The sequence below is a fragment of the Myxine glutinosa genome, chromosome 9 (assembly GCF_964187855.1).
Source record: "Myxine glutinosa chromosome 9, kmMyxGlut1.1, whole genome shotgun sequence".
NCBI classification, from domain to species: Eukaryota; Metazoa; Chordata; class Myxini; order Myxiniformes; family Myxinidae; genus Myxine; species Myxine glutinosa.
In genome coordinates, this window is record NC_136269.1 from 113455735 (window position 1) to 113480023 (window position 24289).

Consider the following 24289-nt stretch of genomic DNA (forward strand, 5'->3'; position numbering starts at 1 on the left):
GGCTTTGGCTTCGCCTGCTCATTGCGGCTTTGCAGTCTGGTACTAGTATATATATATATATATATGAAAGACCTTATATATCTCCCACCCCCCCCCCCCCCCCCCACCCCATCTTCGAATTTGTGCACATTTGTGGTTGTTTCCCTGGAGATGCGACATATAAGTGGAACATGAGGAATTGCTGCAGCACTGGCTGGGAAAGCGGAATTTTGCCTTGGGTACCCCGTGGGACTTTCCCCAGATTTAAGCACCAGCAGACGGCGAATTCTCCTGCAAGCTGCAGCGTGTCCAAAGAAATGCATTTATATTCCTGCAGAGGATTCATGATTCGCAGGACAATGGCGCCGACCATTCAATGTAGAAGAGCATTGTGAGCAAAGAAGACAACGGTCCGCTTGCTGGGTTTTAACATGCAAGTGCAGCCTGCGAGGTTTAATTTTCAAAAAGATTTCAATTCATAGTTGTTTTGTTCATGTTTATTACCTTCACTCGATGACGTTTCCTTACTTTATCCTTAAAAGCGCATTACTTGAAGTTCTTTACTTTTTTGCAACATGTCATTTCCCATGAAGACTCCCTTTGGAGAGTGAAAAATTAACCACAGGGGGAAATGAGATCATTGTTAAGTAAAATGGTACTTCGTAGAGCGCATGCTGAACAGTTTACGTTTTGTATCCACTGATGGGTCAAATCTGGATTCGGACCTGAACCAAATTCTAATCCGCTTGTTCTTGTCACCTAACAAACTCATCCACCTAGTTTTGGCATAATCCATCCACAACTTTTTGAAATATCAGGCTATATATCGTTTTTGGCCCGATCACTCAATGGAGAAAAATCATTTGAAATGTATTTTTTAATGATCGTATTCGGATCCGGATATTTACCAAAATCGAATCGATTCGTCCTTGTCACACACACAACATATTCACCAAGTTTGGTCCAAATCCGTCAATAACTTTTTGAGATATCTTTTCTTTCTTTTTTTGTATACTGAATCGAGGCTCGTGAAAGAGCTAACATTTACTTCACAAACAAATCAACCAGACAAACAAAATATATAAAAAGAGGGAGCGGAAGACAAGATGGGGAGAGAAGGCGAAGCACACAAACACAACATTTGAGAGCAGGGAGATGTGTGGAAGGGAGAGGGCTTGGGGGGAGGAGGCGTGGGAACGGGGGGGAGGGAGAAGTATAAAACACAAGGACACCAAGGACTTCCAGGACAGAAGTTGGTATTTCAAAAAAGTGGTATTGGGGTGAAATTAGCGGGGGTAGAAAAGATCAAGGTTTTGGATGGGGGAAGATAAGAGATGGTGGTGAACAGCCGTTTTAAAGACCTGGAGGGTGGAGTGGGATTGAAGAGAGTGAGGGAGTTTGTTCCAGAGGCGGGAGAAAAGAGGAATGAAGGAGTGAAGGTGAGCAGAGAGTCTTGATTTTGGCAGTTTAACCATAAGAGGGTTGCAGGCAGATCTTGTGCGACCTGTAGGAATATTTGCGGGACAGAGCTGGGGGGGGGGGGGGGCAAGGCCAGAGAGGAGTCGGTAGAAGACGGAAAGACCACCAACCTGCCTGCGGTGAGTGAGTGAGAGGCCCTTGGAGTTAGCTTCATCGCGGGAGATTCCAATGATTCTGAATGCTTTGGTTTCAACAGCGTGAAGACGAGCTAAGTGTGAGGCAGGAGCACCAGCCCGGAGAGGAGAGCAGTATTCCATTGAGCTGCGGATGAAAGCCTTGTATGTGGTGAGGAGCTCAGGTGTGCCAAGGAAGGACTTCGCACGACGGAGGATGCCCAGTCGGCGACTGGCTTTGGAGGCCAGATTTGAAATGTGGTTTTCCCAGGAAAGATCATGGCAGATAGTGAGACCCAAAAGCTTGAGTGACAGAACTTCTTGGAGAGGATTATTCAGAAAGTGGATGGGAGGGTGTCCAGTCGGTCTTTTCGGAGAGGCATCGTAAGAGTGTGAGATTTGTCAGGATTGAAAGACATGTTCCACTTGTTTGCCCAGTCTGTGATTTTGTCCAGGTCTGCAGAGACTGAGGAGGCTGCAGACTGCCGATCTGAGGGATGAAGAATGGAGCGACAGAGAGTAGAGTCATCAGCAAAGAGATAGAGAGTATTTTCAAGAGATTCAGAGAGATCATTGATGAAGACCAGAAAAAGCACAGGGCCCAGAACACTGCCTTGGGGAACTCCAGCCTGAACAGGCAGAGGAGATGAGAGAAACCCATTTAGGGCCACACGTTGACTACGACTAGAGAGGAAGTCCGCCAGCCATGCGTGGAGATTTCCATGGATACCAAAAGAGGAGAGTTTGGTGAGCAGAGCGGGGTGCCAGACCATATCGAAGGCACGTGATATGTCAAGGGAGACTGCTCTAATTTCCTGTTTGGCATTGAGGACCTCCATCCATTGTTGTGAAAGCAGAAGCAGCATGTCCAGAGTAGAGTGTCCAGGTCTGAAACCAAATTGATGATCAGAGATCAAGCCATTGGAGAAGAGGAAAGATTTCATATCTGAAGCAATGATGGATTCCATGACTTTGCTGATAATTGGGAGAAGGCTGATTGGTCTGTAGTTGCTGGGTATCTGTTTTTGCACCTTTTTTGTGCAAAGCGGTGATGTTGGCAGATTTCCAAGCAGATGGAAGATGACCTTGAGCAAAAGAGAGGGTGAAGAGAACAGAGAGAGGGAGTGAAAGAGCGGAAGAACAGGATTTTAGGACCCGTGGGCTGATGCCGTCAGGTCCAGTTGCAGAATCCGAGTCGAGGGTTGACAGAAACTTTTCCACCTTGTCAGGAGGAAAGGACACAGAGTCCAGGAGCAGCTGGGTACGACTGGGTATGGTGGGTACAGAGAGGGATGGGTTTGGGACACAAGATTTAGAGGCAAACACAGAGTTGAGGCATTCAGATTTTTCACGTGTGGAGTCATCCGTGTGGCCATTTGAGGTGAGGGAGGGGATGGAGGGGGAACAAACACCAGAAACAGATTTGACCAGATGCCACCAGGATTTGGAAGAGGGAGACAGATAAGAGAGTTCGGTCCTGAGAATGGAGAGATATTGTTTCCTGGCTCTCCTGAGGGTGGACACACACTTGTTTCGGCTTTGTGAAAGGAGATGAGATTTCTCTTCCGTTGGATTTGCTTTCCAGGAGATTAAAGCAAGTTGTTTCTGGGCAATAGCCTCACCACAAGATTCCGTGTACCATGGACGGGAGGAAGGGTATGACAACTGAAGACGAGATGGGATAAATCTGTGCATGAGAGAGAGCAATTTACTTTGGAAGAATTCCCAGGATGAGTTGATGTCAGAGGCGGTAGAGATGGGAGACCAGTCCAGATGATTGTTGGCTGCTTGAAGACCGTGCCAGTTGGCCTGAGTGAAATGCCAGACTCGTCGACGCTGAGGAGGCTCTCTGAGAATGGTCAGAGAGATGTCCACTTTAACAAGCACATGATCAGAAGAGCCGATTGGAGCAGAAGAAGAGCAGCAGACATTTTCAGGGAAGTTAGTCATAACCAAGTCCAGAAGAGAAGATGCTCCGTTGACTGAAAGCCGGGTCGGGTAATTGACAGATTGTGTCAGTCCCAGTGAGTCACAGAAGTCCTTTGCTGAAGAGCCATGGCTGGTGAGAGAGGTACCCACACCCAGCCAACTGGCATGGTGACAGTTGAAATCACCACATATGAGGAAGAGAGAGTTGGGATGGGTAGATAGAAGTTGGTCCATATTCTCAGACAGCGAGATGTAGATGGAGTCATCCCTGTTTGGTGGACGGTACAACACACATATGAACAAAAGGTGGGAGCGAAGGGGAAGCCGTAGCCAAAGGTATTCCTGGGGGTGAGGTGGAGAGAGGGCAGTGCAGGGCGAGTGAGGAAGAGAGTTTTTTATAAAGATAGCAACCCCACCTCCAGGACGAGGCTCAGGTCTATCATACCGGAGGAGGGAGTAACCTGGGAGAGATACTAAGGAATCAGAGACATCATGAAGGAGGAAAGTTTCTGTTAAGCAGATCACGTCTGGTTTGTCAGAAGCAACCTGTATGGAGAGATCAGACAAGTTTGAGCGAAGGCCCCGGATGTTTGAGGTCCATACTGTTAAGGAAGAGGAAGGGGGAGCATCGGATACAGAACAGGGGGGGGGGGGGGGAGCGGTAGGGTAAGATGTGGAAGAGGAGGAAGAGGTAGGGAGAGCTGTTGAAGGTGTGTCAGAGATTACAGAATAGCTTGGAGAAAGGGAAGAATGGGGCGGACAAAAGGTTTGATGGTGATTGGGTGAGGCGCAGTGAGGTGTTATTTGATGAGGGGGAAGAGTGAGGCAGAAGGTTGAGGGAGATGAAGGTGAAAGTTGGAAGTTGGAAGTTGGAATTTTATAATTATCTTGTAATATATCGCGGTTTGCCCTATCACCCAATGGTGAAGAATCACTTAAAACATTCTCGGATCAGGATTCGGATCCGAATCTTCAACAAAATGCAAGTATTTCGTTCTCGTCACATACCCAACCTGTCCACCAAATTTCGTCTCAATCCGTCCGCACCTTTTTAAGATATCCTGCTCAGAAACAGACAGACAAACAAACAAGAAGACATCATGCGGAGCACGATACTTGCAAAACACGCCCCACCCTCACTCCCCAAGAAAAAAAATTCCATTGATACAGCAAATTGTCCATTTCATGAAGATTAAATAGGAAGAAAATTGACGATTTTTCAGATGAAAATGATGATTTTGGAAGGTTGACCTTGAGTTGACCTTTGACCTTTTGACCTCAAAAATAGTGGGATTCCCTATTTAGTGACTCAATGTGCAAATGCTGTTCAATTTTCAAGTCGATCGGATGAAAATTGACGGCTTTTTCAGATAAAAAGTGATGATTTTGGAAGTTTGACCTTGAGTTGACCTTTTGACCTAAAAATAGTATGTTTCCTAATTTAGTGACTCGATATGCAAATGCTGTTCAATTTTCAAGTCAATCGGTTGAGAATTGACGGCTTTTTAGATGAAAATTGATGATTTTTAAAATTTGACCTTGAGTTGACCTTTGAACTTTTGACCTCAAAAATAGTATGTTTCCCAATTTAGTGACTATATGCAAATGCTGTTCAATTTTCAAGTCAATCGGTTGAGAATTGACGGCTTTTTATATGAAAATTGATGATTTTTAAAATTTGACCTCAAGTTGACCTTTGACATTTTGACCTCAAAAATAGTTCATTTCCCAATTTATTGACTTGATATACAAATGCTATTCAATTTTCAAGTCAATCGGATTTAAAATGGCGATTTTAGAAATTTGACCTCCAGATGACCTTTGACCTTTGACCTCAAAATCAATAGGTTTCTCGAATTGGGACGACTTATACAACTTGGTGAAGTTTCGTGACGATCGGTTTAGAATTGTGACCTGTAGGCCGGTGACAAACAGACAAAACCACGAACGGAACCGACCAATATACTTGAAAAATCTTCGATTTTGCAAGTAACAAGAAGACGTCATTGCAGAGCACGATACTTGCAAAATCCACCTCCCCCGCAAAAAAGGTTGCCATGGATAAATCAACATGTCTGTTTCATGAAGATGAAAAATTAACGATCTTAATCAATGCTCAGGTCAATCAGATGAAAATCGATGATTTTATAAGCTTGACCTTGAGTTGACCTTTGACCTTTTGACATCAAAAATAGTTGCTTTCGGAATTCAGTGATGCACTCTGCAATCACTGTTTAATTTTCAAGTTAATCAGCTTACTGGAAACAGGGGGCACTGCATCAGTGGCACAGCTGCGTTCTCAGCAATGACGCAGGCAGCTGCCACAAGGCTGCATACAAAATAATAATACCAACTGTGTATTGGTGTTCCGTTGAATCTGTTACCTCATTTAAATACTTGAAAAATGAAACTTTCAGCTTCTTCATTTATCATGATTGTTAATTTATTTTTCCTACAGTGTCTTCTGCATTGTCAAGGAGTGTGTGTGTGTGTGTGTGTGTGTGTGTGTGTGTGTGTGTGTGTGTGTGTGTGTGTGTGTGTGTGTGTGTGTGTGTGTGTGTGTTACGCAAGAGCATTATTGAACATCAATGTGCTTTAATGTGAAATTAATTAAAGGACATTTGAAAAACATCAAACAAATCAGCACAAAATTTGGAATTTTAACCTGGATTTGGAGCGTCACATAGATATGTAGACTGATGAGAATATCAAACATGTGATATGTCAATCAATAGATTTTAAAAGTTTTTAAGTGTGTTTGCGTGTTCACGACTGTGCAACAGTTATTTCAAACGTTTTGTGTATTACTTTATTTTAAAAAGATTAGTACTAACAAAATGGAGAACTGCTTTGCAATACGTGTCCCCTACCAAGTTTCAGTTCAATATGTCAAAGAGAAAAGTGTAGAAAAATGCCCCCATGTATAATATGTGATATTTTCCAAGGCCAAAAAGGGCATAACTTCCAAGTTTCAGTTGAATATGCTAAAGTTGGTTGACTCAGCTGGTTGACTCAGGTTGACTCAGGGTTGACTCAGCCTGTCATCCTTCCGAGGTCGGCAAATTTGAGTACCAGTTCACTGGTAATTCCCTGCTTGTCGTTAAAGGCGGCAAAAAGGTTTGGCGTCAGGAAGGGCATCCGGCCGTAAAACATTGCTTCAAAAAGGGGACCGAAAAACAACAACAACCACAGTTCCCGAAAAAAGGCCAACCCCCGCTTGCGGGGAAAAATGGCCTCTAAAGGTGGTTTTTAAAATTTATTTATGCTAAAGGGTATGGGGAAAGTGTAGAAAACCACAGGTGTGACGGACAGACAGACCGAGAGCAAACCTATAGTGCCCTCCAGGTAGGGGACTTAGAAGGATTAAAGAACCCTTCACTGTTCCACACCAGCTTGAAGCTAAATGCACTTTTGCCAGTGATGTGTAGCAAGAAAAAGATGTCAGTGGGGGTAATCGTCAGCAATGCGAGTCCAGAGACATTACGACATGGCCTCGTTCATTCTCGGACCGATATCCTGACCGTAATGGTCCCTGCAAGTCCTGATGCACGAAGTAATGACATGGTGATTGATCAGCAGAATAAGGAGGATGTGAATCCCCATTTCTGCAACGTTGCACACCACACTGATGATGAGATGCTGTTTCGGATAAAACTCTTTGGAGGAAAAGCACGCCATCCCAAAGCAATTTAGGATGCTTCCGATAACTGCACAGCATTGGGTGCATATTTTCCTGGCGTACCTTGATGAATACGTACCCTGCTCACAATGATCCTTGGGTACAGGATGGTTGAGCACAAGGTCCTGATGAGAGAAGAACGTGATGCATCACCTTCAATGCTCCCTGGTCGTGATGAACGATTTTCTTTCTTACACTTATTATAACCGTGGTGACCACATTCAGCATTTTGCCTCTTAAATTCCGGATCAAATCAATGCATCACTTAACATCAAGATACTCTCCAGAAAAATAACAGCCCTTGCCCTGCCAAGGCTGCACATTTTGGCCAGTTGATCATTGAGGATTGAGCAATGGGGAACACATTTTTCTGCAAATCTTTCTCTTTTCCAGTTCTTTGGACACTGCGTAACAAACCTTTCAGGGGAAATTGCTCCGTGTGCAAGATTGACACAGTTAATGCTCTGCTGCAGAAAAGTGTCAACTTTCTGAATGTGTTCCTTATCCTGACAAGTGGCTTTGTAAGTCTCCATGTGCAGTGATTTCAATGTACCAACAATCAGCCCTTGAGGGCAGCATCTTCTGAATCATATGGTTCCATACAGAGAGAAATTGTCTCCCAAAGCTGGCAAATCTTCCATTGAGGTTTTCCAAGTGCAAAATTGAAATGTATAATTGCATTTTAATGCATAACATACATTGCATAACATACATAAGTTATAAACTTGCTTGCAGTGCACCTCGATCCATTTCTCAGCTGTAACTGGCACCAGAACCCATGTACATAGATAAAACACCAGTAACTGCCTCATCTGCTCGAGATCTGGTTTGCTCTTTCCAACTCTGATCCACTCTGAGCCAATCGTGTCCACATAAACCGAAACCCAACGCTTCATCACAACCTTGGAACACTTGGCGAATCTCCATCCTCTCGAGCTTCCCCAAGTCAATCGATGGAGTTGCTCTTTCCATCCTTTGTCACCTCTCTCCTCCTCCCACCTGGTTTCTGCGGGGCACACAGTCTGCCAGCAACCCCCTTCTGGTAAAACTTCCAAAATCCAGAAGCACTGTTCACTTCCACTCGCTTGTTCCTCTTTTTGCCATCTGGAGAACCAACTTCCACATTCTCTACAATCTCATTCTTCCCTCCAGAGCTTCAAGAGAGCTGCTTGCCTCCATCTCAGATAATTCCCCAATCCAAAACCATGAATTTTCCTTCCCCCGTTAATCCTCCCTCCCAAAGCTCACCTCTTTCCAAGTTTGCAGTTATTCCTTCCTGAGAGTTTGCTTCTGTATCCATCTTGTCTAGCCCATGCATCCTCCCCTAGCCCTCATTCTTCCCCACACACATTATTTGTCCAAGTTTAATGGGATGCGTTTTATCATACGTCTCGAGTAGTTTAATAGAAAACCATCAGAAATACAAATAAAGAGAATAAGCATGTTATTTATATACTAGCAAAGTTACTAGTGTTGCTGGGCAACGCAGAGTCCCTGTCCCACCCCTTCCCCTCCCTCGGACTTCCACCGCATACCCTCCCTCCTCCCACTCCTTCCCCTCCACTTCCAACCCCTTCTCCTCCCTCCTCCTCGCACACTCCCTCCAGACTCACACCCCCACCTCCCTAACCCTCCCTCCACACTCCCATGCCACCGCTTCCCCTCCTTCCTCCCACCCCACCACCCTCCCTCCAGACCCAAACACCCTTTCCCTCCCTCTTCTCACACCACCCCTCCCTCCAGACTCGCACGCCACCCCTTCCCCTCCTTCCTCCCACCCCACCACCCTCCCTCCAGACCCAAACACCCTTTCCCTCCCTCTTCTCACACCACCCCTCCCTTCAGACTCCCAGACGCCCTCCCAGAAAGGGGGAGGGCAGAGATAAAGAGGTGAGAGAGAGAAAAGAGAAGAGAGAAGGGGGAGAGAGGGGAAAGTGTAAGTAGGGAAGGGGGGGGGGGGAATTTCTGGCAGATGTGACGCCCAGTTTAACGTCCATTTGAGGGACGGCACAAACATTGATGAATCACCCTGCCTGTACAACACTTTAAAGTGTTGTTTAAAGTTTAAAGCTGGGTTTAGATTTTAACTTTGGATATGCGGCTCAGAGCAAATGTGCGTAATTGTCGGCTATCATGCCATGGTGTGGGGATTCATTGCTTTGTAGCCACTGAAAACATTATTCAATTCTTTCTTTACCTTGTCGTTCACTTTCCTGTTGCTTTACTGATTATATTCCTGTAATTTATTTTGCCTTCCTAACTCCAGGGATGTCCGCACAGAGAACCGAGCCACAGTATCGCCATGGAAGCTTATTCAGATAAAAGCTTGTGGAGCACTCGTCAAGTGACTTAAGCACTCAGGAAAGCACTCCAACAAAATTGTTCACCCACCACTTCGCTGAATATGGAGAAGGGATCTTCTTTGTCTTCTTTTTTAGTTTTATGGCGTTTTCAGAGCTGTGAGGGTGTATGTGCACCACATTCCCAGACAAAACAGTGGTGAACGAAGGAGCCTTCAGGTAATTTAGACCTGAGTTTCTCCATAATGTTTTTCGAGTTTGAAGTAGAAGAAGAATTATCAGTAGCTGAGTTTCTCCTTAATGCTTTTCGAGCATGAAGAAGTAAATTTTCTCACTGAGTTTGAAGAAGACCTGGGCTGTGTATTTCACCAAAAAACGCATGGAATAATAAAAATGATCAGTTATTTTGTTGTTTTGTCAATCTCATTAGTAGCTGAGTTTCTCCATAATGCTTTCCAAGTTTGAAGAAGAAGAATAATTAACAGTAGCTGAGTTTCTCCCATTGAACTGTATTGACTATGGAGTATGGCTATTCATGTTGCACACACCATAGCTGTTGGATTATAAATAAATGATGGATTTATGGATGTTGCCACTGCATGCCACTGATTATATATATATATATATATTGTTACTGATCGCGGTTTAGATGTTACTTTGCCGAGCGAAGGCTCCGCGACCGAACAGTTGTTCCCCGACTCACCCGATTCACCCAGAACTTTGGCCGTATCGCAGCGCAGCTGCCCAATCTGGAAAACTCTAAAACGACGAAACGCAAAGAGGAAAAGGAATAAAACGAGAAGACGGACAGAAGAGTAATTGGATTTATTGTACACACACAAGCAAAAAGGAGCAATCAAGTTTATTTACAACACATAAGACGCAGGTGACACAGTGCAAATACTAGCTTATACAGACTTAATTAACCCAGGGACAGAACAAACAAAACAAACTCACGTACACAAGAAGGGTGGAAAGGCAGGAGGTGGATGGCTGGAGGGAGAGGAAGGTCCAAGGGGGTCCTGCAGCACGATCGGCGCGTTTAGCAGCTGCCGTTCCTTTGCGGCCCTGCTCAAAACCGCCGTTCAGGCCCCAAGCTGCTGTTGTGGCTGCTGTGGACGTCGCGTGCTTTCCCAGGACTTGTTTGACTCGTCTGGTCCAAACCCTCAACTCTTTCTTGGTCCACTCACTCTTTACCACCGACTCCTCACCGCAACCAACGCAACCACTGACCACCACCACCGACTCCTCACCGCAACCAACGCAACCAACTGACCACCGACTCCACTGACTGACTCTCTCACGCCACTTGCGCGCGCGCCTTTATAGCGCCTCTAGCGATCAAGCCGCCGGCCTTCAGGACACGCCCATCGGTGTGCTCACCTCGGCCCTGGTTGGTCATGCGACCCTCTGGCTCCGCCCTTGATGACGACGGGCGGGCACGCCCCTCTTCCCCGGCCCGAGCACTTGTTCAATGGTGGTTTTGGAGGGGAGGTAATTGGCAATCGAGGCTCGGCAATGACGAAAGGGGATGTGAAAGGAAATGGAGATTTTGGGGATGGGAATGAAAGGGGATCTATTCTCTTTCACTGGTGCAATGGAGTACTTCAATTAATGGGAGACACAGCCTTACTCTAAAACACAGAATAAGATATAACTATCGAACAGGGGTATTCTATTATTGGCTGACGTGTATGCTTGTGGACTAATTATGGGATGCCCTTTCACCTTTACACAGCTCCGGAGGCAGGGGGGCGCAGAATAAACAATAATAATAATAATACAGCACACAATCAAAAAAAATACAGTCCTCATATCCGCAACACTGCACCCTCCTCCTCTTAGGCACGTCCCGGGCCTACAACTTTTATTTAGTGTGACACGTAGGTGTAGTTCCCTCTACTTTTAACCTGACCCTGAGTGCGACAGTTTTAAAACATAAATAAATGTGTCCCGCTGCTCCATTGCACCCTGCCTAACAGACTTACGCCCACAGTTAACCGAATTGCGGAATGGTCTTCAAACTATACACTGACGGTGGGAAGCATTATTTACAATGACGCTATTTTTATTTACAAAACTAACCCAGGACCTGTGATTGTTCTTTCTGGGGGGGAGACAGTCTGCTCTGCATCAATGCACCATTAAAGCACCTAAAAACGCACCAATACACACCCTCAAGCACCAATCGGTGCAGTCACCATAGTTCATCAGTGTTCAATGCATGTTCAATAAAAATAAAATCAACAACCCCTAACCCTGCAGGTGATCTCTTGCTCTTCGGCTCCCTCTGCTGGTTATTATTATTTGGTCTTCCAGATGTTGTCATTCTTTCATTTTCTTACTGGCGGCCTATTTTCAATAAAGTGTGCCCAATGTGTCCTTTTTATTTTCTTTATTTATGGCCCACAGGGCCGACTACGTGTGGTTCACCTGTGGGGCATCGGTGCCCTGTGGCCAAGGTCCGCCAGCATGATTTCGGGCCCTCATGGCCGGTTCCAGCAGAGGGGCCATGCCCCAACCCATGGGGTCCATAAGTGGTGCTCGGCCACAGGCATATGGTCCATAATGTGGTGCATCGATGCAGACAGCTGGTTCTGGGAATTTCGGGCGCACAATGGCCGACCCACGCACGCTCCCCTCGGCGCCCAATGGCGCACAGGTCATGTGGGAGACAAAAGAGACAATTGAGCGAGGGGTAAGGTCACAAGGGTACACATCAATAAGGCAATGCAAGGCGAAATGCGTACGGAGGGCGAAGTGAGAAAGCTCGTCCCTACCGTACGTCACCCCCCTGTCACCTACACTACCCTTGCCCTTACCCCATATTTACAAAATCTACCCATTTACAAATTCGTCACTACTGTCACGTCTTCCCCATATTTCTCCTATACCAAATTCGTCTCCACAATCCCTCTACTTCAAAATTTGCCATCACCAAATTCATCATCAATCCTCATAAGGAGGAAGAGATGGAACATCAAAGCACAATGTCACACCCACGTCATGATGCGTCTCACAATCCAAACATTTGCATCATAAAAAATAATCAAAACATGGCATGGTGTGGAGTACCTGTCACCTCAGGTGAGTGGATGCAGATGGTGCGAGGAGATTCTTCTTCCTAACTATCCTCTAAATGACTTTAACACACTTTACACTACCCGGGGTCTTTCCCTGCCAATCCATTGGCCAACTTACACTATGGGTTCTAAAAACCAATTCCCATTGACCAAACTGTGGTGCTTCTCAATTTGGGGTCTCACTCCCCCGATTCATCTCCCGGTGCCCTCGCACAATTTCTGAGCTGCGACGTGTAGCTCTCCCAGCAGGCCTACCCACCTGCACACCTCCACCACTGCAGTTGCCACCCGAGCTTACCTAGCTCCTCACCCTAACCTAACTAACTGGGGAAAGCCCCTCCTGGCTCTGTGACCCCACTCGGTGCCCTCTGGCACTGGGCTACCCGGGTCCGTCCTCCGGATCCTCGGGCCCCATCCACAACAACTACTACCGGCTCCCAGAGCCCACCTGCGGCCTCACCTGGCCGACATCCTCACAGTGGTGGAGCGCCCAACCAACTACACACACTAACAGGCTACACGCCCAGCCATTTCCACAACACTAATGCACCCATCCAAAGACCATTCTTTCACCCGCACCACAGATGCCAATATCCAACCACAATTTACCTATACCCTCTACCTAACACTTACACTACCCGCCCCGGGTATCCGTGATGGGGGTCCACTCTTCCCCCATTTACACCTTCGCACCATCCACTCCACTCCACAATTTCCACCATACTCACTCCACGACCATCCATTCCAATACTCCATTTATTCCACACTACCATTTATTCCACACAGCCACATACACCTGTTGTTGCACACCTGTGCAATCCCCTGGTGCCACCTGCACCCTCCTCCTCTTCCTGGACCATTGGGTCAGCACAATACACAATCACCTTCACTCACTCATACACTGCTCCTGCTCAATCTCCCTCGGTCGGAACCTGTTCAGTTGCACACCTGTGCAATCACACCTGTTCAATCCTCAAACACACGGCATCATCTCATCTAACTACTCCCCTCTGAAACTTGCACTTCCCAGTCGCCTCTTTAAACTATTGCGCTCCCACGTCATTATCATCCACGCTAATCTACCTGCGTCCCCACTGCAGGTATCAGTCACTAGCTAAACCTTAACGTTACCTAATGTCAATCTTCGCTAGATCCCTACACACGATATCCTAACCCACCCGGGCTAGTTTTCACTGCCATCAACCCCATAATCTAGTGCGCATTTGCCCCCCGTCTGTGAGGGATGGTGGATTTGCCATCCCACCACATCGGGGGTCTCTCACTATAAATTTTGTTCGTCCAAATTCCAACCAATTCAAAAATTTTCCATTTACTGCCAATTCTACCCACTATTATAAATTTCGTATCAAATCACTATCACTATCACTATCACCATCATCACAGTCCACTATATCCTAGCCTCGGTGCGTCATGACATCATTAAACTCGGTTCGTAAAGCCGAGCAATGAATTCGGGTGGTTTGGTCGCCTGCAGGTTGAATCCGTCCGGCTTTCGGTTCAAGGGAGGTGGTTTGGTTGGACCGAGGTTCCACGCACCATCTCGGCGCGGCACCTTGCGGTCCCGGGCCCGATGGCTCAATCTCCCTCGGTCGGAACCCCGTCCCCACGAGGGGGCACCGTTCCGCCTCCTCCCACTCGCCCTTGAACCGGACCGGTCGCCTCGCCCGCCAAGGCCCGGACTCGACCGTGCGGGGCGGGGCCAAGCCCGAATCGGCAACGACGCTTCGAAGAGAAACGACGCAGCTTCGATCCGCGCCGGGCCCTGCATCCAACAAAGCACGCCGCACCCCGAGTGCTCGCATCGGCTATCCGTCGCCCTAACCGCTAACCCGGTTACCGTCGATGCTTCACTTGCATGCTCACACGCATACGCTACCCCTTTCACCCTCACAAAACCCGGCATTCCAACGCCGTCCGTACAATCCACCAACGCTCTCCCTGTTACACACCACACCTCTCGCGCACACTCTTGCGCACACCTCTCCTCCGTTACGTCCTCCGTAACACTCACCATGGGCGTGCACTCTGGCATCCACCCACTAACGCGCTCACACGGGCTCTCCCACACTCGCGCTACCACCAACTCAGGTGTGCTTCCTCGCACACGTTCCACCACCACCTTACTCTCCGTGTCACACTTCGTACACCCCGACGTGCATTCTCGCTCGCACTCGGTTTCACACTCGCGCTTCGTAACACGCTCACCCCTTGACGCACACTTTTTTTCCACACGCGTGCCATTTCCACTCACACGGGACCCTTCACCAACGCCCGGATGCTTCCTCGATCCCAAGCGCGCGACAATTCTTTTGTCGCTAAACATCCTCCTGCAAAATCTACCCGCACAATATACAGCACGACTCACCTGGGGGATCCTTTTCTCCACGCGCACCTGCCAACTTCCATTCGGGTTAAGCACAGCATCGTGATTTGAGCAGGGACTTTGTACATATTCCATCTTTTCCTGCAATTCCTGGGCTACCTCCGTCATCTCTTCAATTTCAATGCCCACTTCCGCTTTTTCTTTACTCACCTCGACGACCGCTGGCTTTAATAAAACACCCTCTACCTCATCGGTCGCCGGCTTTTCCAAACCCCGTGTCGCGATTTCTACCCCCGTCATTGTACCCGTGCTTTCCTCCACTTCGCTCAACCAGCGCTTCTTGACCCGCTTTACCTCCTCGTGCACCCCTGGGACCCTTTCGCCCAACTTGCGGTCTCTGTCCCTCTGCTCCCTTTCCTCCCTATCGGCCCTCATTCCGTTTATTGTTGCTTCAATTTGATTACTCAATTTCTCCCCCTCTATTCTCAGCATCTCGGTGAATTGCGCCATGAAGTCCCCCATATCAAAGCCCGCTGGTAGTGGTACGGTCACGGGCGCGGCAAAATTTGGTGCCGCTGTAACCACGTGCGCGAGAGCGCCATTTTGTGCACCTGATACCCCCTCAACCACACCTTCTTTACTCTCCTCCACCACTTTTCCCACTTCTTCCCTGGGGTCCTGGGTCGATTCTACCCCGTCTATCTCTCCCACCGGCATCCCGTCGCCTTGACCAGCTATGGCGCGATTTCAAAATTCGGGTTTTGCTTTAAAACAAAACAAATTTCGTCCGCTCCAAATTTTGACCAAATTTTTTCTAGATGTTTTAAAAATTTGGTTCGGGCCCCGAATCTCACTCCCAGACACCAATTGTTACAGATCGCGGTTTAGATGTTACTTTGCCGAGCGAAGGCTCCGCGACCGAACAGTTGTTCCCCGACTCACCCGATTCACCCAGAACTTTGGCCGTATCGCACCGCAGCTGCCCAATCTGGAAAACTCTAAAACGACGAAACGCAAAGAGGAAAAGGAATAAAACGAGAAGACGGACAGAAGAGTAATTGGATTTATTGTACACACACAAGCAAAAAGGAGCAATCAAGTTTATTTACAACACATAAGACGCAGGTGACACAGTGCAAATACTAGCTTATACAGACTTAATTAACCCAGGGACAGAACAAACAAAACAAACTCACGTACACAAGAAGGGTGGAAAGGCAGGAGGTGGATGGCTGGAGGGAGAGGAAGGTCCAAGGGGGTCCTGCAGCACGATCGGCGCGTTTAGCAGCCGCCGTTCCTTTGCGGCCCTGCTCAAAACCGCCGTTCAGGCCCCAAGCTGCTGTTGTGGCTGCTGTGGACGTCGCGTGCTTTCCCAGGACTTGTTTGACTCGTCTGGTCCAAACCCTCAACTCTTTCTTGGTCCACTCACTCTTTACCACCGACTCCTCACCGCAACCAACGCAACCACTGACCACCACCACCGACTCCTCACCGCAACCAACTGACCACCGACTCCACTGACTGACTCTCTCACGCCACTTGCGCGCGCGCCTTTATAGCGCCTCTAGCGATCAAGCCGCCGGCCTTCAGGACACGCCCATCGGTGTGCTCACCTCGGCCCTGGTTGGTCATGCGACCCTCTGGCTCCGCCCTTGATGACGACGGGCGGGCACGCCCCTCTTCCCCGACCCGAGCACTTGTTCAATGGTGGTTTTGGAGGGGAGGTAATTGGCAATCGAGGCTCGGCAATGACGAAAGGGGATGTGAAAGGAAATGGAGATTTTGGGGATGGGAATGAAAGGGGATCTATTCTCTTTCAGTGGTGCAATGGAGTACTTCAATTAATGGGAGACACAGCCTTACTCTAAAACACAGAATAAGATATAACTATCGAACAGGGGTATTCTATTATTGGCTGACGTGTATGCTTGTGGACTAATTATGGGATGCCCTTTCACCTTTACACAGCTCCGGAGGCAGGGGGGCGCAGAATAAACAATAATAATAATAATACAGCACACAATCAAAAAAAATACAGTCCTCATATCCGCAACAATATATATATATATATATATATATATATATATATATATATATATATATATATATATATATATATATATATATATATATATATATATACATACATATATATATATATATATATATATATATATATATATATATATATACATATATATATATATATATATATATACATATATATATATATTGTGTTCTGTATATATATTGTTCTACAGTCACGTGAAAAAGTAAGTACACCCCATGTAAAGTTTTGACTTTTTCAACATATTTCAACACAGCTATTTGATCTTCATTTCAACAATATTGATACATAAAGGTGATATAATATAACAAATATCATGAAACATTTACATTTTGTAGTCCATTGTATAATTTAAATGAACATAAATGCAAATTTCGCATGTGGAAAAAGTAAGTCCACCCCTACATTTATCACTACTTCAAACACCTAAAATTAGAATCAGGTGCACCAGCTAAGGTGCAAATGATTAGAACATCGTTAGAGAGGATCTTCGAGGAACCTGTCTTATTTAAACCTCAGACATTTAGTTTGGTTTGCTCTTTGTTGTTGAAGTGTGCGGCGTCACCATGCCTCGATAAAAAGAGCTCTCTGAGGCCTTCAGAAAGAAGGTTATAGATGCCTACGAGTCTGGGGAGGGATTTAAAAAGATCTCCAAACAATTTGAAATCAATCATTCGACTGTCCGGAAGATCATCTACAAGTGGAGAAGATTCCAAATAACTGCCAACTTGTTTAGGCCAGGCCGCCCCAGCAAGTTCAGCCTGAGAGCAGACCGCAAGATGCTGAAAGAAGTCTCTAAGAACCCCAGAATGTCATCACGGGACCTACAGGTCGCTATTGCCACTATTGATGTCAAAGTACACGAGTCTACCATTAGAAAGAGGCTGCACAAATTTTATCTACATGGGAGGTGTGCCAGGAGGAAACCTTTGCTGTCCAGAAAGAACCTCAGGGCAAGACTAAAGTTTGCCAAAGAACACCTCGGCAAAGACCAGCACTTCTGCAACAATGTGCTCTGGACAGATGAGTCAAAGGTAGAGCTATTTGGCCACAGTACCAGAAGACATGTTTGGCGAAAACCAAAGACAGCATTTGACCACTTGAGAACCTGATACCAACTGTAAAGCATGGTGGTGGAAATATTATGGTTTGGGGCAGCTTTGCTGCATCAGGGCCTGGGCAGCTCACCATCATATAATCCACGATGAATTCTTCATTCTACCAGAGGGTGCTTGAGGATAATGTGAGGCCATCTGTCGGAGGGCTGAAGCTCAACCGAAGGTGGACCTTGCAACATGACAATGACCCTAAACATACCAGTAAATCCACCAAGGAATGGCTGAAAAGAAAGAAATGGAGGGTTCTGGAATGGCCAAGTCAAAGCCCGGATCTAAATACCATCTAGATGTTGTGGGGGGATTTGAAACGAGCTGTGCATGCAAGAAACCCCTCAAACATCGCACAGCTAAAATAATTCTGCATGGAGGAGTGGGCAAAGATTTCTCCCAGTCGATGTCAGAGACTAGTAGACAGTTATACGAAACGCCTACTTGAGGCTGTTTTTGCCAAAGGGGGCAATACCACCTATTAGAGCCAAGGGTGTACTTACTTTTTCCACATGCGAAATTTGCATTTATGTTTATTTAAATGATGCAATGGCCTACAAAATGTAAATGTTTCATGATATTTGTTATATTATATCACCTTTATCTATCAATATTGTTGAAATAAAGATCAAATAGCTGTATGTTGAAATATGTTGAAAAAGTCAAAACTTTACATGGGGTGTACTTACTTTTTCACGTGACTGTATATATACACAAAGAATTAAGTTAAGCACCCCCCCCCGTTTTTTTACAACCTCGCACATTACAAGTTTGTTGTCGTCAAAACAGTGTAATATACCCATGATATTGCTATATTTTCTGGAGAAGTGATATTATGGTCACATAAAAACATAACAATCATGCCGTTTTCAATATTTTATTCTGAATAATTTAAGGTGAAATTTTTTGGGAATTTTAGGCATATTTTCACCTCAATTTAAGTATGGAGCTATAGGTCCATCACGGACAGTGTGGATGACGTTTATGTTTTCTAACGTACAGTCATTGTTCTGAGAAGACCTCTAGCGATCTTTGCGTCAATAACGTGTGTAGGACCCACGTGATCGGATCACTGACTCAACCAATCACTTTTTTTCACTTTGATCACTCAATTTCATCAATGGATAATTGCTAATGTCATACCAATCATTATTTGATCTCACATACCTTAGAATATATGCCAATGTATACATATACACAAAGAATATATATTAGGGGGTGCTTACCTTAATTCGTTGTGTAGGGGTGCTTAACTTAATTCTTTGTGTATATATACAGTGGATTCAGAAAGTATTCAGACTCCTTCACTTTTTTCACATTTTGTTATGTTTCAGCCTTATGCTGAAATCGTATTGTTACGTGCTCCTCCCCAAACCCCGGTCACGGTGTACCTCCGAGCCCCGAAAGGAGTCACGGCAGAAAGATGTGCTATTATGTGTGCCAATGAACAATGGCGAAACCACACCAATCAATTGTTACAAAATCAAGTATTGTATTAATATCACACAATAATAACAAATTGCACAAGTACAAAAAAATCTCAATTGCACAACAAACACCATATAATTCCTATGATGGTACCATCAGTTTCTTTACTCAATCACGGTACTCCACGTGAGCGAAATGTAACACCCCCAAAGTCACTGTCACGACACCAGGCCAAAGTCGATCCACGCTCCGGTGATCACAAGAAAAAGGTCGTATTGAGACCTGAACCCAGGACGGATGACAGTCGACGCCGCCGAAGAGCCGCTGGGTGGGGTCGGGCCGACGTCGGTCAGGCAAAAGTACATCCAAAAGGTGACTGGGAATTCACACCTTCAGTTCACCATACAATGACGCTGACATGAACTATCAGCGGCTCCCAAGCGGAGAACCGCAAATTCCCAATCGAAATCCACGACACACACGAGAACCAGCCTAACGGCTGGTGCGTGGTGAGATGGCTGGCACGAGGTGAAATGGCGGACGGGCCCGTAATGGAGGCGTATCGGCTCTCCAACAATGATTCACTTTCGGAACCAACGGCAAAACCCGTCACGCAGGTTTATCTGCCACAGTAATATCGACTCTGTCACAGGAATCCCTTTCCCGGGGAAACCAATATTCGCTCGTGACCAACATCCACCAGCATCCGCTTGACACCCCAAAGCCGATCGGCCTTTCTTTTCCGATCTCACTTGATCCGCTTCAGCCTTCCTCCTCTTCCGGTTTCTCCCGATCCATTTCGTTTTTCTTTTAAAACACTAATTTTTACCTTTGAAGACTTATCTCCATTTCACTCAAACTATAACAATAATAGTATATGAAACTAAAAATGCTTCCAGTGGGTGAAAACTACAAAGACGAAAGTGACTAATCCGTAACAGTATAAATTCATTTTTTCCCTCATCAATCTACACTCAATACCCCATAATGACAAAGAGAAAACAGGATTTTAGAAAGTTTTGCAAATTTATTAAAAAGAAAAAACTGAAATATCACATTGACATAAGTATTCATACCCTTTGCTATGACACTTGAAATTTAGCTCAGGTGCCTCCCATTTATCTTGATTGTCTTTGAGATGTTTTTACACCTTGATTAGAGTCCACCTGTGGTAAATTCAATTGATTGGACATGATTTGGAAAGGCACAGACGTGTCTATATAAGGTCTCACAGCTGACAATGCATATCAGAGCAAAAATCAAGCCATGAGGTCGAAGGAACTGCCTGCAGAGCTCAGAGACAGGATTGTGTCGAGGCACAGATCTGGGGAAGCCTACAAAAAAAATCGCTGCTGCATTGAAGGTTCCCAAGAACCTGAATGCTTTGAGTACCAGTTCACTGGTAATTCCCTGCTTGTCGTTAAAGGCGGCAAAAAGGGTTGGCGTCAGGAAGGGCATCCGGCCGTAAAACATTGCTTCAAAAAGGGGACCGAAAAACAACAACAACCACAGTTCCCGAAAAAGGCCAACCCCGGCTTGCGGGGAAAAATGGCCTCTAAAGGTGGTTTTTATTGAAGGTTCCCAAGAGCACAGTGGCCTCCATAAATCTTAAATGGAAGAAGTTTGGAACAACCAGGACTCTTCCTAGAGCTGGCCGCCTGGCCAAACTGAGCAATCTGGGGAGAAGGCCCTTGGTAAGAGAGTTGACCAATAACTCGATGGTCACTCTGGCTGAGCTCCAGTGATCCTGTGTGGAGATGGGAAACTTCCAGAAGAACAACCATCACTGAAACACTCCACCGATCTGGGCTTTATGGTAGAGTGGCCAGACAGAAGCCTCTCCTCAGTGAAAGACACATGAAAGCCCGCTTGGAGTTTGCAAAAAAGCACTTAAAGAACTCTCAGACTGTGAGAAACAAGATTCTGTGGTCTGATGAAACCAAGATTGAACTGTTTGGCTTCCATCCCCTTCCGCATTAAAATGCAACAAATAAACATGCTTAATAAAAAATAAATGCCAGGGACAAGAATTGCACCATAAAACGAAATTCCTAAATTGGGGCGCCCCCATACGGACTCGTAAAACAGCACAAGGGGATAAATAAATGAAAATATTTGATGGTGTGTGTGGTGTGTTTGCCTGCACTTTGAATGCCCTCGTTCCGGTCTCTTCAATCGGTCCCTAACCCTGTCGGCCACCGCACGGGTCCCTGGTCCGTGCATGGGAAAACAGGCCTTGGTGTGCAGCTACGGTCACCCCAGCCACCGACATGCAGCGCTCAGGCCCAAGCTCCGCTTTCGTCATCCGCTTCACAAAGCATCGCGGTCTCTACGTCTCACTCGGCACGGCACACAGCCGTAACGAAGCCACAAACCAAGAGCATCAGAGTCCACGAGTTGCGACCGCCAATTTCAGGACCAAGAGCGAGGAAGAGAAGAGGAGCATGAACTGCGACTGCCCACCACGCAGCCAGTACCAAGAGAAAGTAAATGCAACTCTTCGCTTTAGACTCGGGACACAAAGAGAGAGAGAAAATGTGTGACCGCACACTTTGAAGGCCAGCCCAGAGAGAGGGAAAAATGCGTCTGCCAGCAATGAATGTCCCAATGCAAGAGAGTAAAATGGCGGCCACTTCACCTTTTTGTTCCCCGGTCTCGAACGACATATGATGACGTCCACGTGTGCTCCAAACAAAGAGTCCATCGTAGCAGTCCATTGCCCTGACCAATCATCACCTCTCGGGGTGGGCCCCACGGCCCTCCTGGCTTGGTGTTGCGATGACTCGGCTGGTGGCGTCAGTGGTATTTGAATGTCCTGGGTCCGGTTACGTTATTATGTGTTTATTTAGTGTAGGTGTGGAGTGCATGGCTGGTGTGGTGTGTGTCATAAGGAACAAGGGAAAACCACAGAGGCAATTTACATACAGGGAATTAATTACACTTGTACCCTACCGAATTAACACAGCTCCATCCCTCTCAGGGAGACAATTATACAACCGTATGCAACATCCAGCCTAACAGATTCCCTACCTAGTTACATGGAGGTTCTTCTTCTTCGTCACTACATTCGGAGCACACTACACTCCCTATACAATCCTACCTGCCCCTAAGGTATTTCATTAGTACCCCACACAAACGTAACTATATATATATATATATATATATATATATATATATATATATATATATATATATATCCGCACACGCTCTGCGACTGGGAGGGCAGTGGTTCGAACTCCAACTGAGTCATAGCAAAGACTTTTAAAATGTGCATGTGCTGCTTCCTTACTTGACGGTGAGCTTTTAAAAGGAGAGAGCATGGACAAACAATGCTGGGAAGGCAATGGCAAACCACGTAGTACAACTCTTGCCAATAAACAGCTCCGACAGCACGGAAGCTCTGTAAAGAGCATGATACATTAAAAAAGAAAACATGTACACACACACACTCGTCGTCTCATTGATTTTGCTTCGCTTAGATTATTGCGCATATCTTTGATAGAACTATTCAAACAGTTAACACAATTTCTAATGGAGAGTGTAAAATGGAACGAATGCAGCTACGAATGGGGAACAGCAAGACGGTTATGACGTATAGTCTGCCCAGGCATGTCGGGTCTCTTGCATTCGCCTAAACTTGTTGCTGTGTTAAGTCAGGTGAGCAGTTTGGGATCATTGTAAATTGAGCTCGACATTGCAGCGCTGCATTTGTTTGGCACTGAGTGCAGGTAAGAACACCAAGCAGTTCAAGGTAGGAAACTGTACGATAGAAGCAAAATATATGGCTTTTGTTGTTTCGTGTTTGAAATCCTTTTGTTCATGAACTTCGGCTTTTAACGTTAATCACTTTTTTCGTTATTTCATTGAAAAGGAAAAATTCTTTACGATTGATTCCTTTGTTTCCCCCCATGAAAGCTCCTACTTTTCCTTTCGAGGAATTAACATCTCATCTTGTTCCTGCTCCAAAATCGAAGTTAATGCCTCCGCCACCAAAGGTGGATGGAGGTTATGTTCTCACCCCTGTCTGTTTGTCTGTTTGTCCGTTTGTCTGTGAACAAAATATCTCAAAAAGTTGTGCACGGATTCGGACGAAATTTGGCAGAGATGTAGAGTATGTGACAAGGACGAAATGATTAGATTTTGGTGAAGATCCGGATGTGGATCCGGCTACTAGAGTTTTTAAAGTGATTCTTCACCATTGGGAGATGGGGACAAAAACGATACATAGCAGGATATCTCAAAAAGTTATGGACGGATTTGGACGAAACTTGTTGGACCGGTTGTGTGTCTGACAAGGACAAATAGATTATATTTTGGTGAAGATCTGAATATGGATTCGGATATGAGAATTATTTAATTTTTTAAGTGATTCTTCACCATTGAGTGATATGGCCAACCAGGCGGAGGTATGCTCTCTACTGAGTGCCGTTCTCGTTTTGCATTTGTATCTGCCTATGATACATACTACATCATGATTTCTAAGTAGAGGGTGAAGTTGCAAAGCTGTAGCCACTTTTCTATTAGCTCCGCAATAACATGTTCACATTATGGAATAGTTTTATAAAACAGAGTAAATGTTTGTCATAGACGTTTTTCGTCATTGTTTCTTTGAGAAAGAGAGTCATTAGTGTGCCTTGCGAGAAAGGTGAAAATAACTTCGGAACATCAGAGGAAGGTCTGGAGGGAACAAACTCGGTTCATGAAAAAGGTGGGAAAATGGGCAACTATGTTTATTTCTTCTAAGCACCACAAAATGTTTATGGCATGCAATATTTCTTTTC

At 45.8% G+C, this 24289-nt stretch overlaps 2 protein-coding genes across 3 annotated transcripts in view; both read left to right on the forward strand.

The window, feature by feature from the left end:
• The window catches only part of LOC144893659 (uncharacterized), a 1045304-nt gene that overhangs the window by 677751 nt on the left and 343264 nt on the right, over positions 1 to 24289 (forward strand). The gene's annotated exons all lie outside the window — the stretch shown is intronic.
• LOC137435071 (stonin-2-like) overlaps positions 23151 to 24289 on the forward strand; it is a 60775-nt gene continuing 59636 nt past the window's right edge. The window contains exon 1 of one of the 2 annotated variants that reach the window (XM_068128482.2): positions 23151 to 23236. The gene's annotated coding sequence lies outside the window, so the exon portion shown is untranslated. Of the gene's footprint in view, positions 23260 to 24289 lie in introns of both variants that reach the window. The other variant, XM_068128478.2, reaches the window with a different exon arrangement.